Source organism: Polypterus senegalus, chromosome 12, assembly GCF_016835505.1.
Source record: "Polypterus senegalus isolate Bchr_013 chromosome 12, ASM1683550v1, whole genome shotgun sequence".
In the NCBI taxonomy this organism is placed as follows: Eukaryota; Metazoa; Chordata; class Cladistia; order Polypteriformes; family Polypteridae; genus Polypterus; species Polypterus senegalus.
Window position 1 is genome coordinate 33,303,098 of NC_053165.1, and position 18,467 is coordinate 33,321,564.

Below are 18,467 nucleotides of genomic sequence, written 5' to 3' on the forward strand. Positions count from 1 at the left end.
TCATATATGAGTTATTGTGTGTATGTGAATGAATGTATGTGTCCTGCCATGCACAGTTGGTTCCCACTTTGCACCCTATGACTCCTTAGGCCTCTGATATTGGATTAACTGATTCAGTGGATGGGTGGATGGATTTCTTATTCTTTCTTTGTTTCCGTTGAATAACACAAAGTGAACTGAGCAAGATGGACTTCAAAATTTGTCTCTATAGCTTGGAGGTCGGATGACAAATTGTGAACCACGATTTTGTTAGCACAATGATTTTTTTGTTTGTTTTCTTCTGATTATTGCAAAGATTCTGTAAAATTTACTTTAAAGGGTTCACTGCCAAGCCCTTTATTGTCTCTACATTAGCATAGCATAGCATAGCACTGTGTGAACAGGTGCTTAGTGGAGTCTTAAATGTGTAATTTGCTTGTGGAACTGGTCACCAGTTCTTTCAGCAGCTTTACAGCTATACTGTTAACATTAAAGTCAGGATGGCTTTCTTTTTCTTATGGTTTCACAGTCACTGTTGTTCCTCTTTAATTACTATACCCGCTTAATCCATTCCATGTTGCAGGTGTAGAATAAAATTTAAAAAGTAAAAAAAATACTTTCTATTTGTCAAAATTGTAAGCAACAGTTTACAAAGGTCAACATTCAATTAAAAATTTTTATGAATGCAACTTACATCATATGCAGTTTTGTGATGCAGTAATTTGTAAACAGCATGCACAAAGGTTCTAAACTGAGACATTGTTAGCCCTTTAGATAGATAGATAGATAGATAGATAGATAGATAGATAGATAGATAGATAGATAGATAGATACTTTATCAATCCCAAGGGTAAATTCACATACTCCAGCAGCAGCATACTGATAAAAAAAAAATTAAATTAAAAAGTGATAAAAATGCAGGTAAAAAAGACAATAACTTTGTATAATATTATCGTTTACCCAAGAGGTGGAATTGAAGAGTTACATAGTGTGGGGGGGAACGATGTCCTCAGTCTGTCAGTGAAGCAGGACGGTGACAGCAGTCTGTCGCTGAAGCTGCTCCTCTGTCTGGAGATGATCCTGTTCAGTGGATGCAGTGGATTCTCTATTATTGACAGGAGCCTGCTCAGTGCCCATAGCTCTGCTACAGATGTTAAACTGTCCAGCTCCATGCCTACAACAGAGCCTGCCTTCCTCACCAGTTTGTCCAGGCGTGAGGAGTCCTTCCTCTTTATGCTACCTCCCCAGCACACCACCGCGTACATGAGGGCACTCGCCACAACTGTCTGATAGAACATCTGCAGCATCTTATTGCAGATGTTGAAGAACGCCAGTCTTCTAAGGAAGTATAGTCGGCTCTGTCATCAGTATTGGCAGGCAAGTCCAATTTATCATCCAGCTGCACTCCCAGGTATTTATAGGTTTGCACCCTCTGCACACAGTCACCTCTGATAATCATGGGATCCATGAGGGGCCTGGGTCTCCTAAAATCCACCACCAGCTCCTTGGTTTTGCTGGTGTTCAGGTGTGGGTGGTTTGAGTTGCACCATTTAACAAAGTCCTTGATTAGGTTCCTATACTCCTCCTCCTGTCTGTAAGATAGTTCACGATCCATGCCAACAGGTATGAATCTACTCCCATCTCTGTCAGCTTGTCCCTAAGGAGCAGAGGTTGGATGGTGTTGAAGGTGCTAGAGAAGTCCAAAAATATAATTCTTACAGCACCACTGCCTCTGTCCAAGTAGGAGAGGGATCGGTGTATGGAGGAATATTTCAGACAAAATTAAATAAATAAATGCGCAAATAAATAAAAGTACTGTGAAATGTGAGCATAAATAAATAAATGTGTCCTGAAATGAGAACCTAAATAAATAAATTTGTCATGAAATGAGAGCATAAATAAATGAATGTGTCACGAAATATGTTTTTTGTTGCTTATTTATTTATTTAATTTTGTCTGTAACATTCCTCCAAACCATCATGAAATACGACTTGAAATAAAACTGTCACTTTCACTTGTCAAAGTTGAGAGGGTGGGCTCTAACACACCCTCTAGTTATTGATTGATGAATCGATAGCACAAGAATTAATTAGAAAAATGCTTACTACAGTACTGCCGATGAAATGGATTCTGGTGAAGATATTTCAGAGAGAGAATTGAAGATTTATCGGAAGAAATTACAATGTTGGCGGCTCTTTTAGACTCCGATATAGATGTAACTATTTTTGAAAATATCGAAGAACTGGTGGAATGGCCCCTGATCAGAGTTGTAAAGTTGTTTGAAAAAGTAGCTGTGAATATGCACCTGACTTAATACTCGTAAAACAAAGGTCAAATACTCAGTTCAAAATATTAGTTGGCGCTGCTTTGGGCATTCCATGTCAAAGTACCTAACTAATCCAGCCATTGCAGCTTACCGTATATCAAACTGGCTCATTCGCCTTGTGATCGTCTTCCCCGATACACCATATTGATCTGCAATCTGTCGTACTTTTAAACCACATAACAGAAAGTGTTCTATTGACTCATCTGGAATGTCAAAGGATGGATGTCCAGAGCAGGGTACTGCGTCACCTGAACTGGAGTGTAGTCGAGTCCGTTCCACCAGTTCTTCGATATTTTCAAAAATAGTTTCATCTATATTGGAGTCTAAAAGAGTCGCCAATATTGTAATTTCTTCCGATTAATCTTTAATTCACTCTCTGAAATACGTAATATCTTCGGCAGAATCTGTTTCATCGGCAGTAGTAAGCATTTTTCTAATTAATTCTTGTGCTATCGATTCACCAATCAATAACTAGAGGGTGTGTTAGAGCCCACACTCTCAACTTTGACGAGTGAAAGTGACAGTTTTATTTAAAGTCGTATTTCATGATGGTTTGGAGGAATGTTATGGACAAAATTAAATAAATAAATAAGCAACAAAAAAACATATTTCGCGACACATTTATTTCTTTATGCTCACATTTCATGACATTTATTTATTTAGGCTCTCATTTCATGACACATTTATTTATTTATGCTCACATTTCACAGTACTTTTATTTATTTGCGCATTTATTTATTTATTTAATTTTGTCCAAATATATTCCTCAATATCGGTGTAGCATATAGATGATGGCGTCCTCCGCTCTCACCTTCTCCTGGTATGCGAACTGCAGAGAGTCGAGGGTGTGGCAGACCTGTGGCCTCAGGTGGTGAAGCAGCAGTCGCTCCATGGTCTTCACCACATGTGACGTCAGAGCGACAAGCCGGAAGTCATTCAGCTCACTAGGATGCGATACCTTTGGGACTGGGATGATGCAAAATGTTTGCCAAAGCCTCGGGACTCTCCCGTTCCAGGCTCAGGTTGAAGATGTGCTGTAGAGGACCTCCCGGCTCCAGCGCACAGGCCTTCAGCAGTTGTGGCGATACTCCATCTGGATCCACTGCTTTGCTGGCACGAAGTCTCCTCAGCTCTGTGCTTACCTGGGCTGCTGTAATTGTGGGTGGGGATGTCTCTCCTATGCAGGTTTCAGCAGAAGGATGGGTGGAGGGTGCCGTACTCCGAGGTGAGAGTGGGTTAGGGTGGTCAAACCTGTTAAAGAAGTTGTTCATTTGGTTTGTTCTCTCCACATCTCTCTCGAAGGTGGCAACCCTCTTCGAGCCACAGCCAGTGATGATCATCATCCCATCCCACACTTCCTTCATGCTGCCATTCTGCAATTTCTGCTCCAGCTTTCTCCTGTACTGCTCTTTCACCGCCCTGAGCTGGACTCGGTGTTCCTTCTGCACGTGCTTGAGCTCATGCTGATCACCGCCTTTAAAAGCCCTTTTCTTCTGGTTCAAAAGGCCCTTGATGTCACTTGTAATCCATGGCTTGTTGTTAGCATAGTAGAGTACTGTTCTTACTGGAACTACAATGTCCATACAGAAGTTGATGTAGTCAATAGTGCAGTCAACAACCTCCTTAATGTTCTCACTATATGATCCCTGCAGGATATCCCAGTCCGTAGTTCCAAAGCAGTCTCTCAGAGCCTTCTCTTCCTCGGGGGACCACTTCCTGAATGAGCGTGTGGTTGTAGGTAGTTCCCTCACTCTTGGTTTGTAGTGAGGCTGAAGCAGAACCAGGTTATGATCTGCTTTCCCAAGTGCAGGCAGCAGGGTGGCGCTGTATGCGTCTTTAACGTTTGCATACAGTAGGTCAATAGTCCTATTTTCCCGGGTGTTACAATCCACATACTGGGAGACGGCATGTAATGTTTTGTCCAGCGTCACATAGTTAAAATCTCCAGTGATTAGCACAAGTGCCTCGGGGTGCTCCGTTTGTAATTTAGCAACAATTGAATGGATGATGTCACCCTCTATCTCTATGTCCGCCCGAGGAGGGATGTAAACAATAACAACAATGACGTGTCCAAACTCTCTGGGCAAGTAATAGGGATGCAGTCTTACGGCCAACAGTTCGATGTCCCTGCAGCAAGTGGAGATTTTGACATTTACATGTCCAGAGTTGCACCACCTTGTATTCACATAGAGAGCGAGTCCTCCTCGTTTCTGCTTCCTGCAGGTATTTGTGTCTCTGTCCACTCTAACTGTGCTAAACCCGGGTAGCTCCACTTTAGCATCTAGGATGTTAGTTGTTAGCCATGTTTCACAAAAACACAACAAACTGCATTCTCTGTAGGTCCTGACATTTTTCACCAGTGCTGCCAGTTCATCGATCTTATTTGGTAGTGAGTTCACATTTCCCAGGATCACAGAAGGCACCAAAGGCTTGTGACGCCACTTTGTCGCAAGCCGCTTCGCTTTTAGCTTAGCTCCAGCTCTGCTGCCCCTATACCACCTTCTTACCTCGTCAGGTAAATAGGGAACCACACCGGCGCAGGCATTTGTTCTCAGCACTTGAAGTTGACTATCTGAATAGACAAATCTCAGCATGTAAAAATCCATGTCCAAGTAGTAAAAAGTAGTAAAAAGTGTCCAGGGAACGAGTCCACATAAAAGAAAGTGGTAGGAGTGATCAGTGAAATAGAGAAAAAGGTAGAAAGATAAAGTCATACACAGAGCTGCTGGAAAGGCTGCCACTCGCGGCAGCACCTGAGTCAGTTAGTTAGTTGCTATTAGCACTCAGAAATAGTCAGTGCAAAGATTATGAAATAATTTTACCAACCATTCATTCATCCATTCATGCTCCTATGTTATACCCACTTACTCCAGTTCACAGTGACAGGGGCCTGGAGAGACCCAGACCTCCTGTATGAAGCCACCTTGAACAGGACTTCAGTTTACTGAAGGAAACATACACACACACACACACCTAGCTAATTTAGATCTGCCAAGCAGTTGGAAGTATGCTTTATTAAAAAGATGAATTAAATCATGCATGTAAATCATCTCTAGCCAACACGGTGACACAGTGGCTAGTGCTGCTGTCTCCTGAGATACTAAATCAAAAGGGTATATGTATTGGCTGTGTGAGTATGTCCTGCAGTGAGCTGATTACTTGTCTATGGTTCATTCCTGCCTGATTTGGCATATTAAAGTATCCAGGAAGGGCACTATAACCACTAAGGTTCTTTTTACATTGGTGGACAAGTTTATATTGGAATTGCCAAAATTGTTAGCCTGATTTACATGTACATTTCATTACATCCACTCATCTCTCAAGCACATAGATTAAATCAAGCAATATGGCCAAGGTTGGCGACCTTTGCTTGAAAACTGACCAAGCAAGGATACCTTTAAAGAAGCCAAGGGATCTCTGCCCCTGGGTACTTTCCCTGGAAGGGCTGCACAATTCAAACAAAACAACAATGCCCGGCGAACTCAATTTCAAAATACTTTACCAGGATTAGACTCTGGCTATTTCATTACCCCTGAAGTGGCTGCAAAAATCAAACAGAGCAATAGAGGCTGGCAAACCCTGTTTCAAAAACTTAGCAGAAGTTAGGATCTGGCTACTTTGGACTGCACAATTCTAACAGAACATTCGACTCACCCCTTAACAAACATAAAAAACACGCTTTAACAAGGCCAGATTGCTACCTTTGAAAGAGCTAAACAAATAATAAACCACTCAACCAAGCATACTGAGGGCAGATGATACCAATAAAAAAGGAAGCTTTAGTGAGGAAATACTAACATTTTAATTTAATCATTACTTATGTTTATTTGCAAATAAACCAGCTATTAAATACTAGAAGTCAAAAGTAGATGAAAAGATGCAACCTTATTGATTTAAGCCAGTGTCTGAAACAGCAAAATTTGCTTCAGCATTATCAGGAGATGACAAGGACAGGAAGATATGGAAAAAGATGATCCACTGTGGCAACCCCCCAAACAGGAGCATCCGAAAGGGAAAGAAGAAGATTAATAGGAGAGAGATGTCCAGTAATTTAAAGTGTCCATTCTTCTTAATCCAACTAAGGCATTTATTAAAAAGATGCACAGTAATGAAGCAATTGAAAATACTGGTTCTTTAATGACACTTTATGGTTCTTTACAGAGTTGTGTGGTTCCTTGTAGAACTATTGCTTGACATTTCATACTAAGGAGGGTTCTTCGCATATGAAGTTGGTCTTTTTTTCTTTGAAAAACTTTGTAATATGTAAAAAAACTGAAATCTTTAGCGTATGGTATGTTACCTAGAAGGACACCAACAGATTAAGGAAACCTGAACTTAGCACGTGTTTTTGTACATACACTGTGTGCACAATTATTAAGCAAGTTGTATTTTTGAGGATTCATCTTAATATGGAACAAATACAGTGCTATCAGGCAATCGAAAATGTTAATAAACTTGTAACTTGAATGTTTTACAAAGGAAATGCGAGTGTTAACATTCTCAGGGGAATACATTTGTGTGCACAATTATTAGGCAACTATAAGTGTGCAGAATTATTACGCAACTAAAGGAAAAACTAACATTTTCCAATCTCACTTGTTTGTTTTCATTTGTTAAAGTGAGAATAATAAACAACTCAAAATTAACAAATAAACATTTCTGACATTTCAAAAAAAAATAAATAAATCAGTGACCAATATAGCCATCCTTCTTTTCAATAACAGTCATAAGCCTTCCATTCATGGAGTTTGTCAGTTTCTTGATCAGTTTGACAACTTTTTTGTGCAGCAGCAACCACAGCATCTCCCAGACACTGTGCAGAGAGGTGTTCTATTTTTCTTTCCCGTAAATCTGCCATTTAAGAAGGGCTTTAGGTCAGGTGAGGAAGGGGGCCATGTCTTTTTTCCTTTATCTTTAAAGCCTTTACTGGCTAGCCATGCAATGGAGTACTTCGATGCATGTGATGGAGCATTGTCCTGCATAAAAATCACGGTCTTCTGAAAAGATGCAGACTTTTTCTTTTATTACTGCTTGAGAAAAGTGTCTTTGTCTTCTAAAAACTGGCAGTATGTTTGGGAGTTGATTTTGAGTCCATCTTAAACCTGAAAAGGTCCAACTAGCTCATCTTTAATAATACCAGACCATACCAGTACCCCACCTTCATTTTACTGGTGTCTGAGTCGAAGTGGAGCTCTGTGCCCGTTACTGATCCAGCCATGGGCCCATCCATCTGCTCCGTCAAGAGTTACTCACATCTCATCAGTTCATAAAACCTCTGTCTTCAGATATTTCTTGTCCCAGTCTTGACGTTTCAACGTATGTGTCTTGTTCTGTGGTGGTGGGGTTTCAGCCTTACTTACCTTGGCCATGTCTCTGAGCACTGAATACCTTGTACTTCTGGGCACTCCATATAGTTTGCAGTTCTGGAATATGACAGCACTGGAGGATAATGGGTTCCTGGTAACTTCACGTTTGATTCTTCTCAAATCTTGGGTAGTTAATTTGCATCTTTTTTTTTCCCCAACACGTTTCTTGTGGCCCTGTTGACTATTTGCAACAAAACATTTGATGGTTCTGTGATCACGTCCAATATCTGAGAAATTTCAAGAGTGCTTCATCCCCTGAAAGACTTTTTACAATTTTTGACTTTTTAGTGTCGGTTAAATCTCTTTTTTGGCCCATTTTGCCTGAGGAAAACAAGCTGCCTAATAATTATGCACACCTTGATATAGGGTGTTGATTTCCTTAGGCCACACCCACCCTCATTAAACAAATACACATCACCTGATATGCTTAAATCCAATAACTATTATAGTTTGTACAGCCTAGAGTCAGAATACATAAATAAAAATGATGATATGGTCAACATACTCACTTGCCTAATAATTGTGCACACAGTGTATGCAGCAAGAGTTATTTTAAAAATCATGACCCATTGATATTTCAAAAATCAGTTTCTACTCTTGGTTATTTACTATATGGAGCTTGGTACAGATCTAAATAAATAAATGTTCTTTCTGCATCCTTCATATGGATGAATCTTTTGGGAACCAAAAATGTTCCCCTGTGGCATTGCTGTGAAGAACCACTCTGGCACCTTTATTTTTAAGAGTGCACTTGCATTTTCATTTTGTAGCTTAGACGGCATGCCGTTTTCAGTGTGTCTTCATAATTTGATTCTTCATAACATGTACACTGCTCTAATATTAAAAAAACCTGCATCGTTCCTCCATTTTGAAAGCAGGCATGTTGTCTGCCTCATGTCCGTCTCTCTCCTAATATGCATGACAAGTTAAATAAAAAATTACCCACAAGCTCCCATTTCATATTTCCTTACAGGCATATATGAACTAGTTAGCTTAAACATGAATCATTCTAAAAATTAATATTTCTCCCAGAGTTCTGTGTATTAGCATGTCTATTTGCTTCCCAGAATTCAATACTTTTATCCCCTTCAATTTGTCTAGCTAATGGCTCAAAAGAATTATAGTTGAAGTTCTCTCATACTTGACTATAAAACTTCCACCTTTCTTTCTAACTCCTCAAATACTTGCCTCCATTCACTTGTTTCTGATCCCCCCACCCCCTGATATGCCTGACAGTATTATATCATCGTTATGCTAAATCACCTGCTTGTCAGCAGTATTTGTACTGCACTTGCATTTAACTTTTTCTAAACTCTGGGTTAAATTGCAAACAGGTTATGGTAGTTTTCTTGTCTTATAGTATTGCTATAGTCTTGCTCACCAAATTTATTCAATAAAAAACTATATCATTTCTAAAATAAAACACAAAAATGAAATATTACAAGTCTTAATTAATAAACTAAAAACAAAAAACTCCAAATTATAAACCCCATTACACTGCGTTACCCTAATGCTACCAGGATAGACCTTTGCTCTCTGTAACTCTGTAATGGAAAAAGCTAGTTTATAAAATAGATAGACACTTATCTAAGAAAAAAACTAAGCAATAATTTCAAATATGTTGCCTCTCATTTAGTAACTACTGTAACAGCTGCGACACAGTAAGCAGCTAGTTTCACATACATCTTCGCATACATCGTGATTCATCTCATAACAGTTTTGAATTCAGCACTCTCATCTTCAGCTGTGAGAAAGTGTTAATTACATTTTAGTTCATGTCTTTTTTGCACTGAAAATATTTATGAATGAGCATGGGCACTGGTGAGTCCACAGGCTATCTTGCAGAATTTGAATGTACCCCAAAATTGGGTTTAGACACTCAGGGTCTATCCTGGCCTCATAAGGCTCAAACCCTGGATAGAGGTTCTAGTACACTGTAGGCCAGTCTAGTGTACTTAAATGTGGGAGTAAAACTGGATTACTAAGATAAAAATCCACACAGAAACACACAAAAAGAGCATTAGAATTTTGTCAAATTATTGTCTGCATACTTCATGTGCATTTTAGTAAAATAATATCTGTCTATCTCTGTAAAATTAGGTTATATATTTTAAAAGTCATGTAATATGCTTTTTTTAACATATGTGGAAATATTAAGATTTGATCTTCATCAAAACAGCATCTACAGGTAAACGTGTTGTAATATTTACATTTACACTTACTTATTTGGCTGATGCAGTGTGGTGTCGTGGTTAGGACTTTGGCTTTCAAATGCTGAGGTTGTGGGTTCAAATGCCACTATTGACACTTTGTGACCATGAGCAAGTCACTTGACCTGCCTGTGGTCCAATTGGAAAACTAAAAGAAATGTAACCAATTGTTTCATAAATGTTGTAAGTCACCTTGGATAAAGGCATCAGCCAAATAATTAAATGTAACTAAATAACGTAACAAACAATTACATTTTCTAGTCCATTGTATAATTTAAATAAAGTAGTAATAAGTATACACCTACATATAGCACTGCCTCAAATGCATAAAATTAGAATCAGTTGTACCAAATCAGGGCGACGGGTCTGGCTGCAAACTTCCAGTGGCAGAACCCTCTGTGGCTACACCAGCCATAGGACCCTGTGACAACATTCAAGGGCCTATGGCTGGAGTTGAGAAATGGAAGTCTTGGCAGAGGGCGATGTAAAGTAAATGTGGCTGCCTTTTCCTAAAAAAAAGTCTAATATCGTAAATTAATGCATATGAGAAAATACTATTTATGCATTTGTACAGTAACAGAAATCTCTTTAAATTTAGTTACATTGCCTATGTGTTTAACCAGCTAATATCTAAAAGCATGAAATCACAATTTAATATTCAGTATATTCAAGCTGTGACAATTTAATTCCCAGAATGAACCTGCAGAAAAAAATGTGTGCATGTCTGTGCACGAGCAGCTACTGTCACCTTTGAAGTAATCTCCTTCCACAGCATTTAGTTAAACGGCGTTGCCATTGCTGGAAACATACCTGGAACTCTGTTTTTGTAATATCCTTGGCTTCCTTTGCCATGTTTTGCTGGGTGTCATCCTTTCATGGCAGTCTTTCTTTTTGGGAAGAGACAAAGATCACAAGGGGCTACGTCAGGTGAATAGGCTGGATGAACCAATTTGGTAATTGATTTCTTAGCCAGAAAATTGCGAACACTGAGCACATCATGGCTTGGAGCAGTTCAGGTTTTTTCCTTCAAACAGAATCCCATAACCTTTTCAGCCCTTCTAAATAACATTGTTGATTGACTGTTTGTCCCAGTTAAATTAATTTGTGATGAACTTGGGTGACACTACATGGCCGTTCAAGGAATTAAACTGTCACCCCTCATACTATAATATTTATGTAACGCATTGTTACCATTTAAAATTTGCCTTGTTAAATCTGATAAGTTAATATTTTAAGAAATGATCTGCAAATTCTGATACAAAGTCTGGCTGCATACTTATCAGAGATTCTAGTCATGCTACGCAATAAAGGACAAGGCAGAGCAGCTATATCAAGTGCCAAGTGCACGTTTGTTATTTTATGAAGTGTCTCCCATTTTGGTCAAACAGTTAAGATTTTCACTTTCATCAGTACACGTGACAATACGGTTACTACTACTTACTACTGCCTCTGTACATAGACATATATCAAACCTAGATTCATCTTGAATTTTTATATTTTTAAAAGACTTTTAAAAAATTTGCATTCATTTTTTAAAATGTTTGCTTTGATATACTTTGTTAATAAATAAGGGAAAATTTCTTTTCATATGACCTTTGGGGGCATCAGACTTCATTACTTTACGTAACAGTATTGGTGAGCAATTCATAAAAATAGCACATGATGTTATGAGCAGATTGGATTTTTCAAAGGTTTTTCATGAAGCAGATGCAATTAGAAAAGAGATTTAGAAATCTTAAACTTAAGCCAAGGCTTTGTATAAAGCGTGGACTGTAAAATATGTCCCTTAAGTACAGAAAATTACACTTCTTGCCCCTCTGGAAAAATCTTAATCTGGGGTGCTGGGGGAAAGACTTAATTCAATAGCTAACCTCAGCAGAACAATATAGATGTTGTTCTAGTCATGGAAAGGGAAGCTTTTTTTTGCCTAGAACTGATATGAACAGTCGTGGGACTTCTCATGTAATCCAAGTTATATTATGAATTATGGATTTGAAGAAAACTTATGCCTGCTTACTCCAGTGTCTTGTAGAGTTCCAGGACATTAGTGTCCATATTTGCAAAGTGATGGCTTTGTCCATGTTTTTGCCATTATTTCAAGACCACTTAAGTTGGACATTGAAGGTAGAAGTTCATCAATAAATGTGTCTTAGAAAAGAAATAGAAAGTACTCAGTTTGGAAAATGGACGGTGCCATTTCAGTTTTTCATTACACAGAGAACCATAAAGTCATGGAATAAGTTAACAAGTAGTGTGGTAGACCGTAGGACTTTAGAGACTTTGAATACGTGACTTGATGTTATTTTGAAAGAGGTGTATAGGACAGGCAAACTTTGTTGGGCTGAATGGCCTGTTCTTGACTAGATTGTTCTAATATTCTAAAAAATATGTGGATCTTTCCTAGATAAAAAAGAGGGTGGTTTTCAGTCAGAGGATTGATGGTGCGAAGAACCCTATCAAAATTGGCTTATGCTAAGAGTGGTCTCACACAGTGGGTCAGTGCTAGGGCTGCTGCTAATTTTGATTTATATAAATGATGTGGATAGTAATACAAATACCAAGCTGTTTAATTTGCAGATGATACAAGATAGGTGAATTGGCAAATAATCTAGAATCCTTTGAAATTATTACAGTGGGAATTAGACAGTATGCAGATTTGTGGCAGATGAAATTTATTGTAAGTAAATATAAAATATTACACATAAGAAGTAAACATTTTAGGTTTGAATACACAATGGGAGGTCTGAAAATTAAAAGTACACCTTATGAAAAGGATTTAGAAGTCAAAGTGGCCTCTACACTACCAACTTCCCGACAGTGTTCAGAAGCTGTTAAGAAGGCTAACAGAAGCCTTAGGTTATGCAACATGATGTGTGGAGTACAAGTCCAAGGAGGTTATGCTCAGGTACTGTCATCTGAAGTACTGTGTGTAGTTTTGGTCTCCACTCTACAAAAAAGACATATCAGCACTAGAAAAAGTCAAGAGAAGAGTGACTAGACTGATTCCAGGAATACAGTGGATGAATTATGAAGAAAGATTAAAAGAGCTAAGCCTTTTCAGTTTAAGCAAAAGAAGATTAAGAACAGACATGACTGAAGTATTTAAAATTATGAAGGGAATTAGTACAGTGGATTGAGACCATTATTTTAAAATGAGTTCATCAAGAACACGCAGACACAGTTGGAGACTTGTTAAGAGTAAATTGTACACAGACATTAGGAAGAGACATGTGGAATAAGTTACCAAGTAGTGTGGTAGATAGTAGGACTTTAGGGACCTTCAAAACTAGACTTGATGTTATTTGACCAATCATGACCAATGATCAAAGTCATGTGACAGAACTCCAAATGGCCATGCGTAAATAAAGAAAAATATAGCAGTAACAAAAAATAACTTTGTAAATTCAAATCCAAACGTGAATGTCAGATGTCAGAAATAAGAACCTCATATGTCGAAACCCCTTGTGACAAAACATGCATAAACATGGCTAATACTACAGACACTTTGGGTGAACTACAGTATGTCTTGTGGCTGGTCTAAGATCCTTTCTTATGAGATGGTATATATGATTAGAATAAAGAAAATCTGAATTAAAAAAAAATATGTCACCTTACCTGGAGAAGCATTTTAATAACAAAGCTAGTTTATATGACACCTCTCTAAATCCATCTTTAGGTTTACAACAAATCAGGTATAAGGCTTACAAACATGTTTATAAAGTAGAAAAATAAAACAATTCAGTATGTACAATCAAAAAACCTGAATATTAAATGGTCATAGATTCCTCTGTCTGAAGAAATCGAGGCAACATATTCTCCAAAGTTCTGATGCCACAGGAAACCCACAAGCACCTACTGCAAGCCACAAAGATTGCAGTAAGGGGCTATCTGTTTAATTATTTGAAGCTGTAAAACCATTGTAAACCTTGAGCTGTAGCATATACTGAATTCTGTTTTTGGACATCAGTATCTATACTAATAAAAGGCAAGGCCCTCACTGACTCACTCATCACTAATTCTCCAACTTCCCGTGTAGGTAGAAGGCTGAAATTTGGCAGGCTCATCCCTTACAGCTTACTTACAAAAGTTTGGCAGGTTTCATTTCGAAATTCTACGCGTAAGGGTCATAACTGGAAGGTATTTTTTTGTCCATATACTATAATAGACTTCTGCTCGATGCCCGTGGGAGGCGGAGGTACGTAATTTAGTGCTGAACAAAAACCGAATTACACAATTGAGAAGGCAGCAAAAAAATATGACGCGTGTGATACATACAAGCATATTCATAAGTGCAGCTACGGCGGAAGCAAAGCACACGGTGGAATCCCATGTAATCTAGTGCCTGCCCATATAAAGCCGTCCGTCAGCGGCAATCCAATAGAAACACTGCCGCTAAATATTCACAGGTGAAGGACTGTGCTTATGCAGAGGAAGATGAGATGGTCAGAGTGGTGTTTGGCACAAACTCGGCGAAACTGCGAGAGAAACTTTTAAGTGCCGGGTCTTAGCTAATATTAAATATAGCCGTGAACATCGCACGAGATGGCACCAGCACAGCTAGGAACCTACGATGCATGTACACCGAGCGGCTCACATGAAATGACACAGTGCACAGACAAAAAGCAACAGTTCCAAAGAGTACTGAACAAAAACCGAATTACACAATTGAGAAGGCAGCAAAAAAATATGAAGTGTGTGATACATTCAAGCATATTCATAAGTGCAGCTACTGCGGAAACAAAGCACACTGTGGAAAAAGTCAATGTCCCACTAAAGGAAGACAGTGTAAAAAAAAACCCATGCATGCAGTGTGTCACGTCTCAGATAAAGAGGAAGACGAGCTGTTTATTGATGCAGTAAGAAATGAATCGATAAATGAAACCTGTTATCTTTACAACGATTGACAAACACGGAATGTAACTTGAACACAACACATCCTACAAATACGAATCTGATTGAAAGAAATAATGATAATCAAATCCTTGATGACAGCAACACTCATAACACTCACAAAACAATTACTGTATATTGACAATTATGTTACGTTATTTTTAAAATGTTCCCTTTTCTTTTCATAACTTCTTTAACACACTTCTTTATATATATATATATATATATATATATATATATATATATATATATATATATATATATATATATATATATATATATATATATATATATATATATATATATATGTATATATATATATGTATATATATACCCCGATCTACATACTCTCAAACAGACAAACCACACGCCGTGGCGCAATGGTAGAGGCTTCGCCTCTAGCGCCGACGTCCGAGGTTTGATTCCCGAGAGGGGGTGCACTGAGTATGTACGCGCGCTTCCCGATTCATTTTACCCTCGCATCCCCTTGGTTTGAGACGTATGAAAAAATAGGCAGTTAATGCAGAAAGACAGATCACCAACTGAAGGTGTAGTGCGTGTCAACTCAATCTGAATTGCGCGATCACATTCGAAAAAATATGTCTTTTCAAGTTCTATTTAGTCGACACAAATATCTTTGGTTGGAATGTAAGGCGAATTTACTCTTAACATTTGTATGGTGAAGAAAAATTTATGCAATGATGCCTACATTTAACTTACATTCCTACCAAAGATATTTCTGTCGACTAAATAAAAATTCCTTCTATTCAAAATTTAAATAGAACTTGAACAGATACGGTAGTTCATAATATCCACACAGACTTGCACGTAAGAGCGGGAGTCATCCATTTTAACAAACAGCGTATTGCACTGATACGAAATAGCCTGCCCATTTAATTATTTAGGAATGGATAAATAAATTAAGATTTTGTACAAATAATGTTTTTCATTTTTCTTCCTTGATGGATTCTGGCAGCCCCAGCAACAGTTGCCCAGCAAAGAGTGTATATATATATATATATATATATATAGATATATATATATATATATATATATATATATATATATATATATATATACAGTACAGGCCAAAAGTTTGGACCCACCTCCTCATTCAATGTGTTTTCTTTATTTTCATGACCATTTACATTGGTAGATTCTCACTGAAGGCATCAAAACTATGAATGAACACATGTGGAGTTATGTACTTAACAAAAAAAGGTGAAATAACTGAAAACATGTTTTATATTCTAGTTTCTTCAAAATAGCCACCCTTTGCTCTGATTACTGCTTTGCACACTCTTGGCATTCTCTCGATGAGCTTCAACAGGTAGTCACCTGAAATGGTTTTATTATTTCTGGAGATAACCTTTTTCCTTACTTGGTGGTTTCCTGTTGAGTAACAATTGGTGTGCCACCTCATTAGGTGTTACAGCTGCCGTACGTTTGGGAGGTTTCTTATTAGAATTCAGTTTCCTAATTGTAGCCCAGGCCATTTTGCTATTACTAGTCATATCAATGTTCTTTATGGCTTCCTTCCACTGATTTCCTTTCCCCACTTAACAAGGTCATTAGGGTTTCCCCAAGCTCTATTGTATTCTCAGCAAAGGGTCCTCATTATATGCTTGAATGTAATCTCTGTAAAGAGCCTTGGTTTCTTCGCTGAGGCCTAAGATGTACTTTTTCCTACAGCCCCATGGGATGTTACTTTTAGAGCACTCCCATACAGTATGCTGGAACTCTGCATAGCACTGTGGGATGGGTCTGATATTTAAGATGTTAGCTTTCAGTTCTGCTGTAAATTTCTCCCATTAAAACCTTGGCTTTAATTGTGTCTCTCTAGGTCTTATTAAGGCCTTGATGTCAATTAGGATCGTTCGGGGGTGGGATTTAGGTATGGGATTTGTCGTGGACTTTTTGAAGTTTGGGTAGGGTCGTGATGAGGTAAAAACCAGGTCTGGAGTGTACCCTCGTTTCCAGTGAGCACTTTTGGAAGGATGGCTTGTCTTTAGCGTTGTAGAGAATTGTGAGGTTATTAGCTAATGCCCATTCTTCCACAGCTTCACCATCTTTATTGGTTTGACCGTATCCCAAAATGGTATTGTGACTATTAAAGTCCCTACTATGAGGTGAGCTTTTGGTTCAAGCTGGACTTCCTGAGGCCAATTAAATGGGGTTGGAGGTGGCTTGTACACCGAGATGATGTTCAGGTGTTCCATTTCCACAGACAGGATCTCAATCCCCTCGTTTGTAAAATCTCTGCTTGTTAGAATGGTGTATTTGTCCCGGACATATATATCGCACTTCCATGAATGAAGCTTGGATGGCTGCGGTAGGCTGGCACCCTGTCCAGGGTTTGTTTCCTACCTTGCGCCCTGTGTTGGCTGGGATTGGCTCCAGCAGACCTCCGTGACCCTGTAGTTAGGATAAATCGGGTTGGATAATGTATGAACGGATGGAGCTTGGATGGAAGATGACAAGGTCCATTCCTGGTATTGTGGGAGGTGCAGAGGTCTTATGGGTCTCCTGCAGGCATATAATGTCAGCATTGAGTGATTTAAGGAGTTGCGCTTTGTTGGCAGACATGCCTTCAGCATTGAACAGAGGTGGGTAGTAACAAGATACATTTACTCCGTTACATTTACTTGAGTCACGTTTTTTAAAAATTGTACTTCTAAGAGTAGTTTTACTGCACCATACTCTTTACTTTTACTTGAGTACGTCTGTGGAGAAGAAACGCTACTCTTACTCCGCTACATTGGGCAACACTCGAATTGTTGCTTTATCCCATTAGATACGCTATATTTTTGCCAGAGAGAAGCCGCCAGTGGATCTACTGAATTACTATTTCACCAATCAGACGTAACAACAATAATCACAAGACTCCGTTTCATTACTCAAACGTAGCAACAATAATCACAAGACTCTGTTTCACCATTCAGACGTAGCAACAGTAATCACATGGCTCCGTTTCACAAATCAGACATAGCCATGCAGTCACATGACCACACACAAACTGTGGCAGCATAGTGGCACAATGTCCCAATACAGACAGTGGACAGGGAAAGAAAGAATACATGAAAAATGAGAACCAACTCCTGGTGAAGCTTAACCTTCACTTCACTGAGTGAAGAACAAGCATGTTTTAACCAAAAATGCACAGACACAGACAGTCAAGGTAAAGTGAGACTTCTTGTACGTGCACAAGCTGCCTTGTTCTAATGTTATTTTCTTTCAGCTGTGCTATTTGGAGGGTAAGTGAATATGCAGTATTATACTGTCAGTGTACAGTATATCTTGTCACTGTAAGTAGTTTGCACTCTTCAAACATACATATTACCTACTGTAGGTATTGGCATCAAAAGCTTTGTTGTGAAAAACTGAGATTTGGAACTTTGTGTTATTTGCGCATCTTTATTTTATAAACATGTTATTTATTCTTACTCATTTTTTATTTTATTATTTGGAAATAGCAGAATTTACACATTATTTAATATTTTTGTCTGTCTTATTACAACATTTCTAAAAAATAAATCATTTATTATGATCAAACGGTTACTCAGTACTCGAGTAGACTTTTAACCAAATACTTTTTTACTCTTACTTGAGTAATTTTTTTAGATGACTACTTTTTACTTCTACTTGAGTAATATTATTTTAAAGTAATGCTACTCTTACTTGAGTACAATTTTTGGC

At 38.3% G+C, this 18,467-nt stretch overlaps 1 protein-coding gene across 2 annotated transcripts in view; it reads left to right on the forward strand.

Moving 5' to 3' along the window:
- Positions 1-18,467, forward strand: part of spred3 (sprouty related EVH1 domain containing 3) — a 122,060-nt gene that overhangs the window by 83,624 nt on the left and 19,969 nt on the right. The window lies entirely within an intron of this gene.